Source organism: Hibiscus syriacus, unplaced genomic scaffold (assembly GCF_006381635.1).
Source record: "Hibiscus syriacus cultivar Baekdansim isolate YM2019G1 unplaced genomic scaffold, ASM638163v2 tig00110450_pilon, whole genome shotgun sequence".
Classification (NCBI taxonomy): domain Eukaryota; kingdom Viridiplantae; phylum Streptophyta; class Magnoliopsida; order Malvales; family Malvaceae; genus Hibiscus; species Hibiscus syriacus.
Genome location: NW_024062743.1, coordinates 8674346 through 8692154, shown reverse-complemented (window position 1 = coordinate 8692154; position 17809 = coordinate 8674346). Strand labels below are relative to the sequence as shown.

General features: G+C 35.9%; 1 pseudogene; it reads left to right on the top strand.

Annotated features, from left to right (window-relative positions):
- Positions 1 to 1381: 1381 nt before the first annotated feature.
- On the top strand, positions 1382 to 11660 carry LOC120126200 (annotated as a pseudogene).
- Positions 11661 to 17809: the final 6149 nt, after the last annotated feature.

Sequence of the window (17809 nt, the reverse complement as noted above, 5' to 3'; positions counted from 1 at the left end):
AATATAATATACGATCTTCGTACACAAATAACTCAAGTGTCCTGGTCATTTGTTGAGTGTCAAATAATAACTAAATTTCGTGAAATCTCTCATCATAATTATCTTATGCTTATGATTCAAATATCATTATTCTTTACATATTTTCATGCTTCATTAACAAGTTTCCACTTTTAAGCTTACTAATCAATCTCTACTGTTATTAGACTCCTCAACCTCAAACCTTATTCAACAATTGAACTGTCCACTAACCAAAATTCATTGATGGTATTAATATTGATACATGGGTATCGATACTAACTCATTAGTATTGATACTTCCCATAAGTTTCAATACCAATCTAAGCCTTGACACTATGGATGGGCATGGGTCGGGTCGGGTTGGGTTTTTGGTCCACTCGACCCAATCCGAGAACAAGGAATCCTCCACCCGAGACCCAATCCGACCCAACCAAAACAAGATTTCACCCGACCCGAATCTGACCCGATATATAACTTAAAAATACGACCCGACCCGACCCGAAATAATAATAATAAATTATTTTTATTCAATAAAAACAGTGACTTAATTGGAAAAAAAATATATAGATGGGTATTATTGTAATTATTCCAAAATATAAGATAAAATTATTTTTTTGGGTTGAGTATTCTTAACCCTAAACCTGACCTGAACATCACATTTAAAAAAAACCCAACCCGAACCCGAAATTTTTTTAAAAAATCCGATCAGATCGGATCGGAATCAGTCGGGTTCGGGTCCCATGCCCATCCCTACTTGATACCATAGGAACAATATCAATACTCTATAAACAAGGTATCAATATCCCCATATAAATACCTAGATTTTGTCCTACGAAAGTCTAATATCGATATCAATTTATCTAGTATAGATACTCAAACCCAAAAATACCATATGTTACTCAAAAATCACCAACCAAATTCATCTCAAACACTAACATTAGTCCTAAGATGATTATTAAAGCTCATGAAAATCATTAGGGGTCATTTAACACAATTTTTATTACCTCATATCGGCAATTTTTATTACCTCATATCGGCAATTTTTATTACCTCATATCGGCAATTTTTATTACAGGTGAATCCTGCAATGTAAGAAAGCAACCTTTTAAACTTAGCATGTAAGTCAAATAAAAGGATTAACAAATGATCAAGTAACACAAGGAAACAAACAACCACACAACCAAGAAAAAGATAAAGCAATTTAAACCAAACTAGAGGGGGGGAAGATACTTTTTTCTATATCATCAACATTGTGAACTGACATCTCCAATAATTAATTGTATAAAATTATGAAATCTCGACCATCCATAAGTATACATTCCAAATGGCTCTGCATATGTTCCACGTTGACACCCACACTAGAAATGGTTGAGTTGAAGAATTATAGAATTCCGAAGGTTTTAAGGCTTCAGGTTTGGCTAAATTGGTGGAACTTTCATCTCTGTCGTATAGTTTTTTTCTTCTTCTTTTCTATTTTCAATTCTATAACTAGCAGGCCTAACTCCTAAGATTCCAAAACAACTAGAATCAAATACACCAATATACCAAAGTCTCCATGAGAAGATTTACCGATCTTTTCGTTTTGAGTTGATTTTGGATGCTTTACTGTGAATTGTTGATGGGTATTTGTGTTTAGGCTAATGCACGGATTTGTTTCTTGTCATGGATTCGTCTTGTGTTTAAGGGGTTATATACAAATTTTGGCTAAATCTTCTCAAAACGAAAAGATCGGTAAATCTTCTCATGGAGACTTTGATACATTGGTGTATTTGATTCTAGTTGTTTTGGCATCTTAGGCCTGCTAGTTGTAGACTAAATTCTTGGTTTTATTTCCTCATATCAGCAATTTTACAGCTGCTAAGGTTTTTTCTTGATATTTTAAATTCTAAATCCGATTAATGAGTAGCTGCAACGCCGATTTATAGCTACAAGCTTTGCGGTTTTATCATGAACAGGTAAAGGAAGATTGTATTTCCGTTTCTTTATCTCTTGATTACCAACAATTTCGAAAATCATGTGATATTGAGGAATTTTACGTAAAATTGGAGGATAAACCTAAAATAGCTCTTTCCACCATGAGTGCTGCTATTCACCAGGTATGAACAAATGATGGAAAGAAATAACTTTAAAATTTATTTAAATTTGTTTTAACCGAGGAAATATGTTGGGAGCAGGTTTTATTGAACAGTCCGGATTTCTAATTGGAGGAAGGAATGAAGATTAATATCCGTCTGCACAACTACCCTGAATCCATGATTGTTTTGAAGAACTTAAAGACAGAATATATTGGTACCCTTTGATTTCAACTTATAGTTGTACTTATCTAGTTATTGTTCTATAAATGATAGCTATTTGATTATATATGCAGACAAACTGGTATCTGTGCGTGGTGCAGTGGTAAAGGCTAGCAGTGTCAAGCCTCTTGTAATTAAAATGACTTTCTCCTGTGAAAAATGTACGACTGAGATTCCTCGTTCATTTCCTGATGGAAAATTTTCACCACCATCGGCATGTACTTTACATGGCTGCAAGAGTAAGACTTTCAAACCAATTCGATCCTCAGCTTAAGCAATAGATTTTCAGAAGATAAGGTAAATAACTTGATGCAAGATGTTACAGTGTTTCATAGCAACTCCATGCACAATTGTATAGCCGCACTTCTAAATAACCGTCCATCATATTAAAAAAATAACTGGCTTCTCACCTTTATTGTTTACACTTTACACAAATTCCAGGTTACAGGAGCTACTGAAGTCCGAGGATCATGAAGAAGGTCGTGTACCTCGAACAGTAGAATGTGAATTGACTGAAGATCTTGTTGATGTGTGCAACCCTGGAGATGTAGTAACAGTCACTGGAATTATAAGAGTTATCAACAATTACATGGATATTGGATGAGGTACATAAATAAATTCCCTTATAACTAGTTTATCATGGAATTTGAAATAGCTTTACAAACAATATCTCATTGGAAGAGGCAATGCTAATAATGTACCTTCTAGTTATTGCCATTATATATAAACTTGGAATTTTACGAATGTTGAGATTGTGATTTGAGGACATAAAGGGACATCAGTACATTGAGATGGAATGAATCAAAGACTTGCTTACACCTACCAGTTTTCTACAAGTAATATAGTTTGGGGAAAAACTTTGATTCTTTTCAGGAAAATCCAAAGGCAGAAATCAAGGATTTTACTGTTGGGGAAAACGGGTTATTTCCCACACGAACGTAGTTTTAAAATTGACCTGAAATGTCAAGATTAAAACCACCAAAGGTTGCACAGCGGATAAACCTGTCAAACTATTGAATATTGAAACACAATGGAAAAGAACCGAATAAAAAACAATAAATGAGAGAACACACCAAATTTACGAGGTTCGACGAGAATATCGTCTACTCCTCGGGCACCACACCGGATGATAACTTCACTATATCGTCAATATTACAACAAATGGAATTCTTTGGAATTCCCAAAGTGGGAGAATGAAGAATACAAGAGGAAGAGAGAACTTGTTTTTGGGATGATTTCTAATGGAAATACTTAGGCCTATTTATAGTTGAGTTTTAAGAACAATATATTCAAAGTTTGGCCACCTACCAAAGAATTTTCCAATGTGTACAAGTTAGCCACCAAATATGAAATTCACATGTTCAAAGTTTGGCCACCAACCAAGATGAAATTTCCAATAAGTTGGCCACCAACCAAGATGAAATTTCCAACTTGTCAACTTAATTTCTAGACAAATCTAACAAATCTCCACCTTGGCCTGAAATTACCAAGCCTACTCAACTTCTTCAACTCCCCAAATTTGTAGTGCCTCTAATTTCGCTCACAAGCGCCACACACCCGAAGGTGTTCATACTTTCAGGATGTTAATCAAGTTCAAACAATGATTGAACTTGATTACTGTTACCACCTTGGTCATCATATCTGCAGGATTTTCTGATGTCACAATTTTCTGAAGTAAAATATTTCCTTCTTCAAAGATCTCCCGCACAAAGTGATACCTCACGTTGATATGCTTAGTCCTTGAATGGTAGACTTGATTTTTCGCTAAGTGAATAGCACTCTGACTGTCACAATAGAGACTAATGTGACTTTGAACAACTCCCAAGTCTTCCATCAACCCTTTAAGCCAAATTTCTTCCTTTACAGCCTCTGAAACTGCCATGTATTCTGCCTCTGTAGTATACAAGGCCACCGTAGATTGCAATGTAGACTTCCAACTTACTGGGGCTTTAGCAAGAGTAAACAAATACCCAGTAGTTGATCGACGCTTATCCAAATCACCAGCATAATTGGAATCAACATATCCAACCATGCACTGACCAAGTGCTTCATCCTGTTCAAAAACTAAACCAATATCCACGGTTTGTTGGAGATACCGTAGAATCCATTTCACAGCTTGCCAATGTCCTTCTCCAGGATCATGCATGTACCTGCTCACAACTCCAACTGCTTGGGAAATGTCAGGACGCGTACACACCATTGCATACATCAAGCTCCCAACTGCATTAGCATATGGAACTTTTGCCATATACACTCGTTCTTCTTTAGTTTTAGGAGATAATTGAGAACTAAGTTTCAAATGAGAAGCCAATGGGATACTTACATGTTTGGTATTTTTATTCATGCCAAAACATTGTAATACCTTTCTCAGATACTGCTTCTGTGTTAAACAAAGCTTTCCTCTCTGTCTATCTCTGCTTATCTCCATACCAAGAATCTTCTTGGCCTCACCTAGATCTTTCATCTCAAACTCTTGATTCAACTGAGCCTTTAATTTGTCTATCTCTTTTTGACTCTTCGAAGCGATCAACATATCGTCAACGTACAAGAGAAGATAAATGAAAGATCCATATTTGAGCTTTTGCAAATACACACAATGATCATATTTGCTTCTAGTATACTTTTGCCTCCTCATAAAGCTATCAAATCCCTTGTACCACTGCCTCGGAGATTGCTTCAATCCATATAGCGATTTGTTCAGCTTACAAACCCATTTCTCACAACCACCATCTTTGTATCCTTCTGGCTTTGTCATATAGATCTCCTCTTCTAAATCACCGTGCAAGAAAGCCGTCTTTACATCAAGTTGAGCTAGCTCCAAATTTAACTGTGCTACCAAGGCCAACAATATTCTAATGGAGGAATGCTTCACAACAGGGGAAAATACTTCATTGTAGTCGATTCCCTCCTTTTGAGCGTAGCCTTTAGCTACCAACCGTGCCTTGTAGCGAACATCTTTCTTGTTATGAGATCCATCTTTCTTTACAAATACCCACTTGCATCTAATGGCTCTTTTACCTTTCGGTAATTGTGCCAGTTTCCAAGTGCCGTTCTTTTGGAGAGATTGCATTTCTTCATCCATGAAACTTTTCCACTTATCACTTTCCAAGCTTTGTATTGCTTCTTGGTAAGTGATAGGGATATCATCATCAACAACTGGAAGAGCATAGGCCACCATATCAACAAATCGAGCAGGTCTACGAATTTCTCTCCTTGGCCTTGTAACTGCAAGTGTTTCTGGTGTCTCCAATGGTTCTTGGGTTTAAACCTCTTCATCTTCTGATTCTTCTATTGGAGTTGAAGAATCAGCTGCATCAACTTCTGGGATCATCATCTGCTGAAACTCCACATGTTTTGGAGTATGCTCCACCTGCTGCAGAGTACTACTTGTCTGGACAGCTTCACTTGTTACCTTCTTTACTAGGGCAGATTCATCAAAGGTAACATCTCTACTACAAATTATCTTCTTGGTGTCTAAACACCAAAGGCGGAATCCCTTCACTCCATGGGTGATTCCTATAAAGAGAGCCTTCTTTTCTCTCGGATCAAGCTTGGATTCCTTCACATGATAATAAGCAGTGGATCCAAATACATGTAAGGAATCATAATCAGTAGCAGGTTTTCCAGACCATACCTCCAATGGTGTTTTTCCTCCTATCGCTGATGACGGCAGACGATTAATGAGATGGCCAACATATGTCACAGCCTCAGCCCAAAATGCCTTGCCTAACCCAGCATTAGACAACATACATCGAACTTTCTCTAATAGTGTTCGATTCATACGCTCTGCCACCCCATTCTGTTGTGGTGTATGTCTAACAGTGAAGTGTCGAAGAATACCATACTCATGGCAAACGTCAAAGAATGGGTCACTTTTATATTCCCCTCCATTGTCCGTCCTAAGACGTTTGATCTTTCTACCAGTCTGGTTCTCGATCATATTTTTCCATTTCAGGAAAATTTGAAGCACTTCATCTTTAGACTTCATCAGATACACCCAAACTCTTCTGGAAAAGTCATCTACAAAAGTTACAAAATAATGGTTCCCTCCCAAAGACGATGTCTTTGAAGGACCCCATACATATGAGTGAATATAATCTACAATACCTTTTGTATTATGTATAGTGGTGCCAAACTTCACTCTCTTATGCTTTCCCAGAACACAATGCTCGTAAAAGTTTAATTTGCAAGCCTTTGCACCTTTCAACAATCCTTTCTTTGCCAGAATTTGCAAGGATTTCTCTCCAGCATGTCCCAACCGCATATGCCACAACTGGGTTGCGTCTAAATCATCACCTCCGGAAGCTGCTGCAACTGCTCCAATAATTGTACTACCTTGGTAGTAATACAAATTATTTTTCTTGATGCCCTTCATCATCACAAGTGCGCCATATGTGACTTTTAAAACTCCATCTCTCATAGTGACTACTGAGCCTTTGGATTCTAAGGCTCCCAACGAGATGAGATTTTTCTTCAAACTGGGCACATATCGGACATCCGTCAGAACTCTGGTTGATCCATCTTGATTCTTCAATCGAATTAAACCTATCCCAACAGTTTTACAGGCATTGTCATTGCCCATATAAACAACTCCTGCATTTAGTTCCACTATATCGGAGAACCACTCCCGATTAGGGGACATATGATAGGTGCAACCCGAATCTAATATCCACTCATCGGAATGGTTGATGAATCAACCAATGATATGTCAGAGTCATGTGCATCATGCTCTGCAACACATGCATCTGGAGCAGCTTTTCCTTTCTTCTTCAGCTTCGGACAATATTTCTTCCAATGGCCTTTCTCATGACAAAAGGCACATTCATCTTTTCCCAGTCTGGACTTCGACTTTGATCTCCCTCTCCAGTTTGGCTTTTGACTTTTCGAGCGACCTCTTGCCACCATGGCCTCTGCTGCTTCGTACCTTCTCTCCTTCTTGGTTTTCTTCCTGAGTTCATAACTATACAAAGCAGTAGTTACATCTTTAAGGGTAACATTATCCTTACCATGAAGTAACGTTGTCTCAAGGTGCTCAAATTCATCTGGAAGAGATGACAACAACATCAAAGCCAAATCTTCATCTTTGAAGGTTTCATCCATGCCCAATAAGTCTTCCACTAGCTCATTGAACGCAGTGATGTGTTCATTCATACTGGTGTCTGGTTGATAATCAAATCTGAACAATCTTTTCTTCATGTGGAGACTATTCTGAGAGCTTTTCTTCAGGAATTTTTCCTCCAAAGCTTTCCACATCTTACTTGCAGAAGTCTCGTTCTTGTAACCATACTTCTACTCCTTGGAAAGACAAGATCGAATCGTGCTGCACGCCAAACTATTGATTGTTCCCCATTCTTTCTCCTCCATATATTCGGGTTTTTCTTCGTCAATGGCGATGTCTAGACCTTGTTGGAATAAAGCGTCTAACACCTCGCCTTGCCACATGCCAAAATGACCGGATCCATCGAACAACTCCACCGAGAAATTTGCATTTGACATCACCCTCCTCACCGGTCCAGATGAAGAGCTTGATGTCTTAACTGATCCGTATTTTGGCATTTTAATTCTAACGAACAATATTCAATATCACGAACTATATATTTTCAGCAACGGAACCACCAGGATAACCTCAACCGAAGCTCTGATACCAATTGTTGGGGAAAACGGGTTATTTCCCACACGAATGTAGTTTTAAAATTGACCTAAAATGTCAAGATTAAAACCACCAAAGGTTGCACAGCTGATAAACCTGTCAAACTATTGAATATTGAAACACAATGGAAAAGAACCGAATAAAAAACAATAAATGAGAGAACACACCAAATTTACGAGATTCGACGAGAATATCGTCTACTCCTCGGGCACCACACCGGATGATAACTTCACTATATCGCCAATATTACAACAAATGGAATTCTTTGGAATTCCCAAAGTGGGAGAATGAAGAATACAAGAGGAAGAGAGAACTTGTTTTTGGGATGATTTCTAATGGAAATACTTAGGCCTATTTATAGTTGAGTTTCAAGAACAATATGTTCAAAGTTTGGCCACCTACCAAAGAATTTTCCAATGTGTACAAGTTAGCCACCAAATATGAAATTCACATGTTCAAAGTTTGGCCACCAACCAAGATGAAATTTCCAATAAGTTGGCCACCAACCAAGATGAAATTTCCAACTTGTCAACTTAATTTCTAGACAAATCTAACATTTACTACCTATACATAGAAGCAATTTCTGTGAAAAATTCCAAGTCGCTATCTTTGACTGAAGATTTGGAAGATTCAAACAGTGATACTAGACCAACAGAGCTAGTAGATTTGTTCTCTTTCTCTCCAAGGGATTTGGAATTTATTGTGAAGTTTCGAGAAGAGCAAGTTTAGATGTCTTTCGCCAAATACTTCAATCCATATGTCCATCCATCTATGGACACGAGCTTGTTAAAGGTAAACCTTGAATTTGAAGGAGGGAACTTACTTGATGTTGTCATTTTGTGGCACCTACATCCCCCCACTAAAAGACTACCATGCCACCAACCCGATGTATATGATTGTATCGGTAAATTTGCTTTATATAAACCCCATGCCAAGTATCACAATTAGTGTGACACATGGACAGACATGGTTAAGTATTTCTCTATTAATTATGTGATCTTGCATTTATGTGAATATATTGGCTTTATCAACTGCTGGAATAACTTTGTCATTGTTTGGTGGTGTACGGAAACATTCCATGGATCGGAATAAGGTTCCAGTCTGAGGAGACATCCATGTCATTGTTGTTGGTATGATTATTTTTTATCTGTTTCTTTTATAGTCAGATTATCATCCAGTAATCAGTCGGATCATCCTTTAAAATTTCTGCAGGTAAACACTATAGGTTGATTCTTAACAATTACTACTACTTTACCAGGCGATCCAGGTCCGGGGAAGAGTCAATTATTGCAAGCAGCAGCTGCTGTTTCCCCACGCAGAAAATATGTTTGTGACAATGCAACTACCAATGCTGGTCTGACTGTAGCTGTAGTGAAGGACACTATGACAAGTGACTATGCTTTCAAGGCTGGTAGTTGACTCTTTCTCTCCTTTGAAAGCTGATGCATGCTATTTTGTTCTCTTCGATGTATCAACCTAGTTGTTTGATGGGTATGAACTAGCTCAATTCAAATGTATTTTCGACCCATGAACCAGAAAAGTATTGGACTGATCTACATCAGATTTACAGCGGAAATATAAGATTTTATATTCATTCTTGTAACAAAAAATTTTGCTGCAGGAGCCATGGTACTTGCAGATGGTGGACTATGCTGTATAGATGAGTTTGATAAAATGTCTGCTGAACATCAGGTCCCTCCTGACTATATTTTTCATTTGACCGCCAAGTATCCGGGCTTTGCTTACATCACTATTGCAACAGGCTTTACTGGAAGCAATGGAACAACAGTGCGTTTCTGCTGCAAAAGCTGGACTGGTAGCAAGTTTATCTGCTAGAACATCTATCTTAGCAGCAGCAAATCCTGTTGGTGGTCACTATAAGTAATACTTTGTGAATTCTATTATTGTGTTTTCCCTTTATTTTTACATTCTGATAGTTTTTCTTGGGATAGCCAAAATCTACTTATCAGCTATATTCTTCATCAAGAGTCAGCTTTCTTTACATAGTCTATTCTGTAGACTAGTACATTTTCTGTTCGTTTTACTTTGTGCTATTGTTCTCAAGTAATGTTACTGGTATTATTTGTTGATAATTAATGAAATCAATATCCAACTGCAGCCGAGCGAAAACAGTCGATGAAAATTTGAAAATGAGTGCAGCTTTGCTCTCTAGATTTGATTTGGTTTTCATATTGCTTGATAAACCTCATGAGCTGCTGGACAAGCGACTTTCGGAGCACATAATGTCGGTAAGTAATCTAGGCTGGACCCTTTATATTGTTGAATTCCTGTGAGTAAAGTTATATATATTTCCTTCAACTTTTGTACCTCGTAACAACAAATAGCTTATTGTCAACGTTGTATATAGGTTTATAAGCCTGAGCCAAGATTTTATAAAGAAAAATGTCATTTACCCTTGTGTCTATGTTGCAGCTTCATGCCGGATAGGGAGAAAGATCACCCGCAGTGAAAAAGCCACGTATAGCTAAAGGTTTCTTTTTTCTTTTCTTTTTTTCTATCATCGTTATGAAAAAAATGTGTTGCTTATGCATGCTAGTCGTCCAGTTTAGAAAGAGAATCTAACAAGAAACGCTTTCTGTTTATAAATGTAGCATCACAAATTGTTGAAACAATAAGTATGAGCGTGAAAGAAGGTTCTTTAGTTTCTAGGCTAAGACTTGACCCTAAAAAGGATGCTGATTTTGTCCCATTGCCTGATACACTTATTCGGAAATATATTGCTTATGCAAGAACTTATGTATTCCACAGGTGATTTGAAGTGATCTCCGCCTTGAACATTCATTTGCCTTACTTAGCAGTTTTTGTTTTTTTATCATTATCTCTTTACTTTTATGGCAATCAGAATGTCAAAAACCAGCTGCGGAAATCCTGCAAAATTTCTACTTACAACTTAGAGACCGCAGTACATCTGGTGATGATACACCTATAACAGCGAGACAATTGGAGAGTCTGGTGAGACTGGCACAAGCTCGAGCACAAGTGGAGTTGAGGGAAGAAATAACAGCCCAAGACGCTAAGGTAAGGCTTAGTTTTCCTTGGTTTCTAGGTTAGGCAGGTAGAGAGGATAACTTGATAATGCCCACTCAGCTGTTATTGTCTAAATGAAGCTAAACGATTAACTTATATAGATTTAACTTTTATCCTACTTGAGAGTGTTAGATGAGTATATTTTCAACATGGGTATTAGTATTTGGAGGGTTATATCTGCATACCAATAAAATTATAATTTCCATCTTTGTACTATATTCAATTTGAGGATTTAGCTTATAATTTAATTCTGCTACTGTTATTAATGTTTTGTTCCGATCCAATACATTAAGATCATAAAAAGAAATTTCAATGTGGGTTAATTTTGCAGGATGCAGTGGAAATAATGAAAGAATCGCTGTACGACAAGTATGTTGATGAGCATGGATTTGTGGATTTTGGTCGGAGTGGGGGGATGAATCAACAAAAAGAAGCAAAGCGGTTTCTAAGTGCTCTAAACAAGCAATCAGAGTTGCAACAGAAAGATTGCTTCTCCATATCTGTACAAACTTAAGCTTCTCAAAGTCGGTCTACCAATTAAGAGTTCCTGATAGAATTGGCTTAAGAGTTCCTGATGTGGACAACTTTGTCATGGCCTTGGATGAAAAATTAGGGATTGAGGGTCATGAAATTAGGGATTTTGAATTATGACGAAGGGAAGTGAGGAAGAATGACTTACCTGGCGCTGGCACTGTACAAGTGATGAGGCAAGTTGAGACAACACAACAATTGGGCTGATGAGAGGTCAGCATATAAGGATGATCCACGGGTAGAAGATTGGGCAAGGAGGCGGTTAGAATTTGTTAGAAGGAATATTACAGCTGCCAATAAATAATTGTACAACCTAAGGGATATATAGAGTTGTAATAAAAAATGGAAAGCTATGAATGAAATGCTGAGAATTCGTTTTCTGTAACCTACCTTCTTCTTTTTCTTCAATCCTTTCTCACAAATTTCAGGTGCAACCCTGACAAACTTAAACAGTGTATGCTATCTTCTTAAGAAGGGGCCAAAGACATATCAGGTATAACGTCTTAATAACTGGAATGATACTATACTAGTAAAATCTTGAATCGATATGATATTTTGTCCATTTTAAGTATGTAATGTACTTGAATAGAATGTGAAATACAAAATTGAACAAGGGTTTATTTAGTTCTAGAATTTACAGTAGTAAAAGTGTATAAATAAACTCTGGTTGACCCTTGCTGACCATGTTGCAGGTGTTATCATCATCGTGTTCAAAGAGCCAACCATCCAGATCAAGATGTTAAATACCTACCATCAAAACAAAACAAGGTAGGCGCCTTTATCAAATCCTATTATCATGTTTTATGTATATAGAAACGAGGCTTATGATGCATCCGTTACCAAATTACAGTGGATGTAAGAATATAACAATGTGTGGTAACTGGAGTTTGGCTTTAGCATTGGTACGAGTCATAAGTGAACGACTCTTGCATTTCTTCTCAAATATATTACTACATTATTGACATGTAGAACAAATCGTACAATTCATTTCCTGAAACTCTTTTGCATCTGAATTTGTAGGACAGTTGTGTTACTAAATTCTTTATTTTCTAAAACAAGTTCCGTGCTTCACATGTGCACTTACACAAATTTAGACATGAGTCTTCAAAATTATGATATATATATATATATATATATATATATATATATATATATATATCATAATTTTAAAATGAGTATCTGTGTTGGATATATGTTTGTAGATAATACTTACCTAGAGGTGATAAAATGAATAAAAATCGAACCGACCTGAAAAATTTAAACTTGTTTGAACTTAATTTAAAAAAAAAAACCCATGCGTAAAAGAAAAATAGAAAATAACTCCAAATGTCCTAATTTCTTGAAATGGTGATTCAGTGTTTGGTTCTACTGAATTAGGAAGCAACATCTCAGTTCTCATATTTTGACTCCCATCTTTTTATTCCTCAACCTGATGTGGCCACGAGCAAAATGATTTCTGGTCCAAAACCCTTTTAAATAGGGGTGAGCATTCGATCGAGTTGAGTTAAAAAAATTTGAGTTGACGAGTCATATTTTACGACTCAAACTTAACTTGAAATTTTTTCGAGTCAAGTTGTTTGAGTTTAATTGTTCAAGTCTCAATTCAAATTTAATTGTAATGATTTATTTATTTATTTATAGTATTATAATATGAATTTATTCCAATTTTTTAACTTTTTCTAGCCATATAATATATATTCTTCATATTTTTTTCACGTTACAATGTTATTTAATATATCACGTACAATTTAAAATTATAAATTATATTTATAATATTTGTAACACCCCTAATTATTAAGGTCACATGTATCTTGGTCGGTAGTGATAATTAGTTGGTGCGTTAGGTCAAATGTCCTTTTCGAACACCTAAGACCATTAATATTTTTTGGCTATCTATTTTGGCCCGTAGTAATTTTGATGGCCACCTGTTAATGTCATTATTGTATGTAGACCTGAGCCAACCACTCTTCAATTATGAAAGAGTTACCGAGTGTGTTTTGAGACCTATTACTTCATCCTTCGACCCTAGAAGACATAAAGACCAAGCTGGGAACATAGTTGTTATCGGAGGGTGTTGTGAATATACCGGTGCACCTTACTTCGTTGCTATTTCAGCTTTGAAAATTGGCCAGGATTTATCACATGTTTTCTGTACCCAAGGTGCTGCCAAACTATGGAGCTCATAGAAGAACAAAAAATAGCAAAATCAGAGACGAAAATTGTACGAGAGCTCCAAACGAAGTGTAGAAACAGGCAACAAGCATGGATTATTCAAGCTTATGCTTCTCATTGTCAAAGAGAAGGAAAATCGTTGATTCTAAAGAATCGCAAGAACTGGAGTTAACTTCAATTGACATTATTCTCGGAAATACTCATCGCTTCCTTCAGAATTCGCGGATCAAGCCTATCACCGTCGCTACTTTATCGAACTTCGGTGGATTACTACTATCCGACAATATGTGCTCAAGCCTCAGCTCCGGCGAGGACTCCCCGGCTAGCAACGAGTCATGTGATTTTGTCAATTATAGCTTGAGATTCGTAGATCTAAAGGCCAAGAGTTTAGAAACCGAAATATCAACGTGCATCAACGTCAACAATTTCAAATCTAGGATAAACGAAGATGATTTTGGGATATCGGACCCCATATTCATGTTTGGAAGGACGATTCAACTTACGAGTAAAGTTGGTCTTGAACGGAGACCGGAGATGGCAGTTGACGGGGTGGTCACCGACTTTTGACTGTCGGCCGACGAAGCTTCCTTGCTTCACTTGCAGAGCTCGGTGAAGATATCTAAAAGAAATGGAAAATGGCTTAAAGTCTAAGTCTGGAAAGAAAGATTATGTGAGGAAGAAAGAAAAAAAGAATTGAAAATGAAAGTGAAAAGAGCATGGTTTTTAGAACCGGACCGGTTAATGAATTAGTTATGTTATCGGTTCATTGGTTCAATCAGTTAAATTGGTCTGACTTGTCGGAGGAACCGGACTACGTCATAATTATTTAAAAAATTAAATAAAAATATCAAAAATATTTAATAAAAAATAATTTTTTATATCACAAGTTATATTCAAAACAAGTCATAACATATATAAGTTAAAAACCATAAAATCAAGTGAAACAAAATGATTCAAATTAACTATAACATAATATTTAAGGTAAAACATATTAAATAATAAATATAATTATATAACTATAATTAAAAATAAATTTGGGGTTAAAAAAACATAACAAAATGATATTGTTTGGTTTAATTTTTGTTTAAAAAATAATCTCACATGGCTAAGAAACATAGAAGAGCATCCCAAAAGTCTAAAGAGTAAAAATATGAGAACAAAACAATCCCACATTGCTAAGAAACATATAAGAGCATCACAACTAATTTCTATAAATAATAGAGGTAATTTGACATTTAAAATCATGGAGCCTTTTGGTGAGCATTGAGTGAACTATTTTTTCACTTCAATCAAACTCGAATTTTAGGCTTCAATCGAGCTTCTAAATTTTTTTTAGTTCAAGTCTTTTTGAGTTCAAGTTTCAATATTATATTTCGAGTTTGAGTTGAACTTGATAATTTTTAGCTTGTGAGTTTGAGTCGAGTTGAGCTTACTTTTAAAGTTTTCAAATTCGAGTCGAGCTCCGCAATACTAGAGTTCGACTTGGCTCGTTTAACAAACGACGTTGTTTAATTTAATTTTTTTAAAAAAAAAACAAAATTTTCGGTTTTTTCCGGTTTTTAACCGGTCCGGTTCTAACGGTTAACGGTTCTGGCCGATTAACTAGAAGCGGTTCAACCGGTTTAGATTGAACCGAACTAGCACACGATTCTCGGTTGAACCGGTTGAACTGACTGGTCCGGTCCGATTTTTAAAACAATGAAAAAGGAAGCAGCACGTGGTTTTGGGGTTATTAAATTGAGAACGGGTAAAATTACAAGGAAAGTCATCCAAGTTGTTAAAAGCTCAACCTTGTCTCTTAGCTTTCATATTGTTATGATTATGGTGTAATGATTTTATTAAGATCGATTTAGTCCCTAATTTTATTAATTAAAAATTATATTGACTCCTAAAGTCTTTAGTTTTAACAATTGAGTCCCCAAATTATTAATTAGATTCTAATAAGTTATTTTTATAGTGAGGAAAATTATTTAAAGTTGTATTTGTACGATAGACGGTCCGTGTTCGTTAGAAAAGATTGGAAGCTAGAAATCAAGTTGGTGAGCTAGAATTCAATAGTAAAATTTTGGCTTTTGTTGACGTCCTGAGTCCGATTCCGAAGTCCGTTTCGCCAAATTTGAACTCGGTAAGTTGTTTTTCACTGATTAATCACCCGATTCGATCCGCTTTCATAATTAAGCTCCGTTTTTTATGAAATTTATATTGTTATGTATTTGAGGAATTATTGGAAGTTGAATTAAAGATCGAGGGCGTTCGAATGGAATTTAATGGTCGATCAGTATTGCACAGAAATCGAGGTAATATTGTACTACCTCTTTATGCTTTATGGAACATGTTTGATATTGGTAAATGCATGAATAAGATAACGTTGGTCACTTTTGTGGAGTTGAATAATTTATACACTCGATATGAATGTGGTAGAAATTTTGTAACTAAATACGGATCGAATGACTAATATAAGAGATTGAGGAATTGTTAGAATTAAATTACAAGTTTGTGATTAGTGATAAAGAAATCAACCCTGGATATGTAAATTATAATTTATTTCATCAAAGGTACTTGGATTGGAAATTATGAGAATACTCCGGTAGGGTAAAATTATGAAAATACCCTTATATTGTAAAATGACAAGAATTATCCCTGGAAGTTGATTAATAACTCTGAAAAAACATATTGATCCGATAAAATTACTAATGTGCATAAGAAATGCTAATTTTGCTTAGAAGATTTGGATAACTGATTTTTAACCCCAATAGGGTTTGTGCATGATGCTAGAAGTTTGTTAAGGGAATCATTTCAAGATCAGGAAATGTTCGGGAAAGCAATTAACCATAGGATCTCTAAATCATAATTATTTTTGTTAAGAGTTAATACCGAGATTATTTGGTTACGAAATTACAAAAATGCCCTTGAGAGGTATAAATAGTCTGAGTTGACCCTGAATGAGAATGTACCCTGAGATTTCATACCTAACCCGATAAATTAAGGATTTAATTGCTAAGATCCTGTCTTTGTACAGGAAAATTCCTGATAACCTATTTGTAATTTCTGAGAAGGCTATTGACCTGAAAATCTCTGAGTTAAGAATAAATTATCGAGGGTGCTCTTTTGTCAGAATTGTTCGAAAAGACTGGAAAGGATGACACGTTTGAATTAAATAATAAGATCAGATGGATGGAAAGGATTGAAATACATCGAATCTGTCAGAATAGTTCAATGGTAAGTTTGAATTTAATAATAAGAACAGACGAAATGAATCATTGGACTACAATGGATCTGTAAAATGACCAGAATACCCTTAGAACGCAAATGACCAATAATATCACCAAGCTCGGGAATGAGTGGATATCCTCGAGCTCTGAAATGAATGGAATAAAACTGAACACCAAAATGACCAAAATACCCTTATGGCCTATACTAAGTAAATATCCTGGATTAATTAAGGAATCCAAATAAGCATAAGTATTGGACAACCTTTAAAAGTTATGGAATACAACTTAAGTGAGTTGATCAATCGTAATGATATGTTAGTACCTGGACGACATAGATATTACTTGAATGCTTGTTCATCTTCTCAAGTGTGACTTGATGATAATTTTGGAAGTATTCAGCTCAGCTAAACACTAGATCGCATTCAATATTAAGAAGTGGATATTCATTAGATAAATCAACCACAAAGACCAAATTGAATTAAACGGAAGTAAAATATGTATCTGAAATTCAGAAAGGTCTGAATTACTTTGGAAAAACCTGAAGTATCTGGAATGAACTTGACTGCTAAATGAATTAAGTAACCTCAAGGACTAAGGATTAAGTAAGTGATTTGGATGAGTCTGTAAATGTTAATGAACATACATGATGTAATGTTCTTATGGATCATAAATTACAAATCAAGCACGTCAGCAGTTCATGATATAATGGAAGCGTGAACATGAAATTTAGAGCATTGGAATATCTGTTCGTCTCCTTAAGATCTGTTCAGTGTGACTCAGAAGATGATCTACGGATAAAAATATTTGGTATTAAAGAGTAAATACCCTGGAAGGTTAATGAATTGACATGTATTAGTTATGGGGTTATTCATTTGGAGTTGTTAG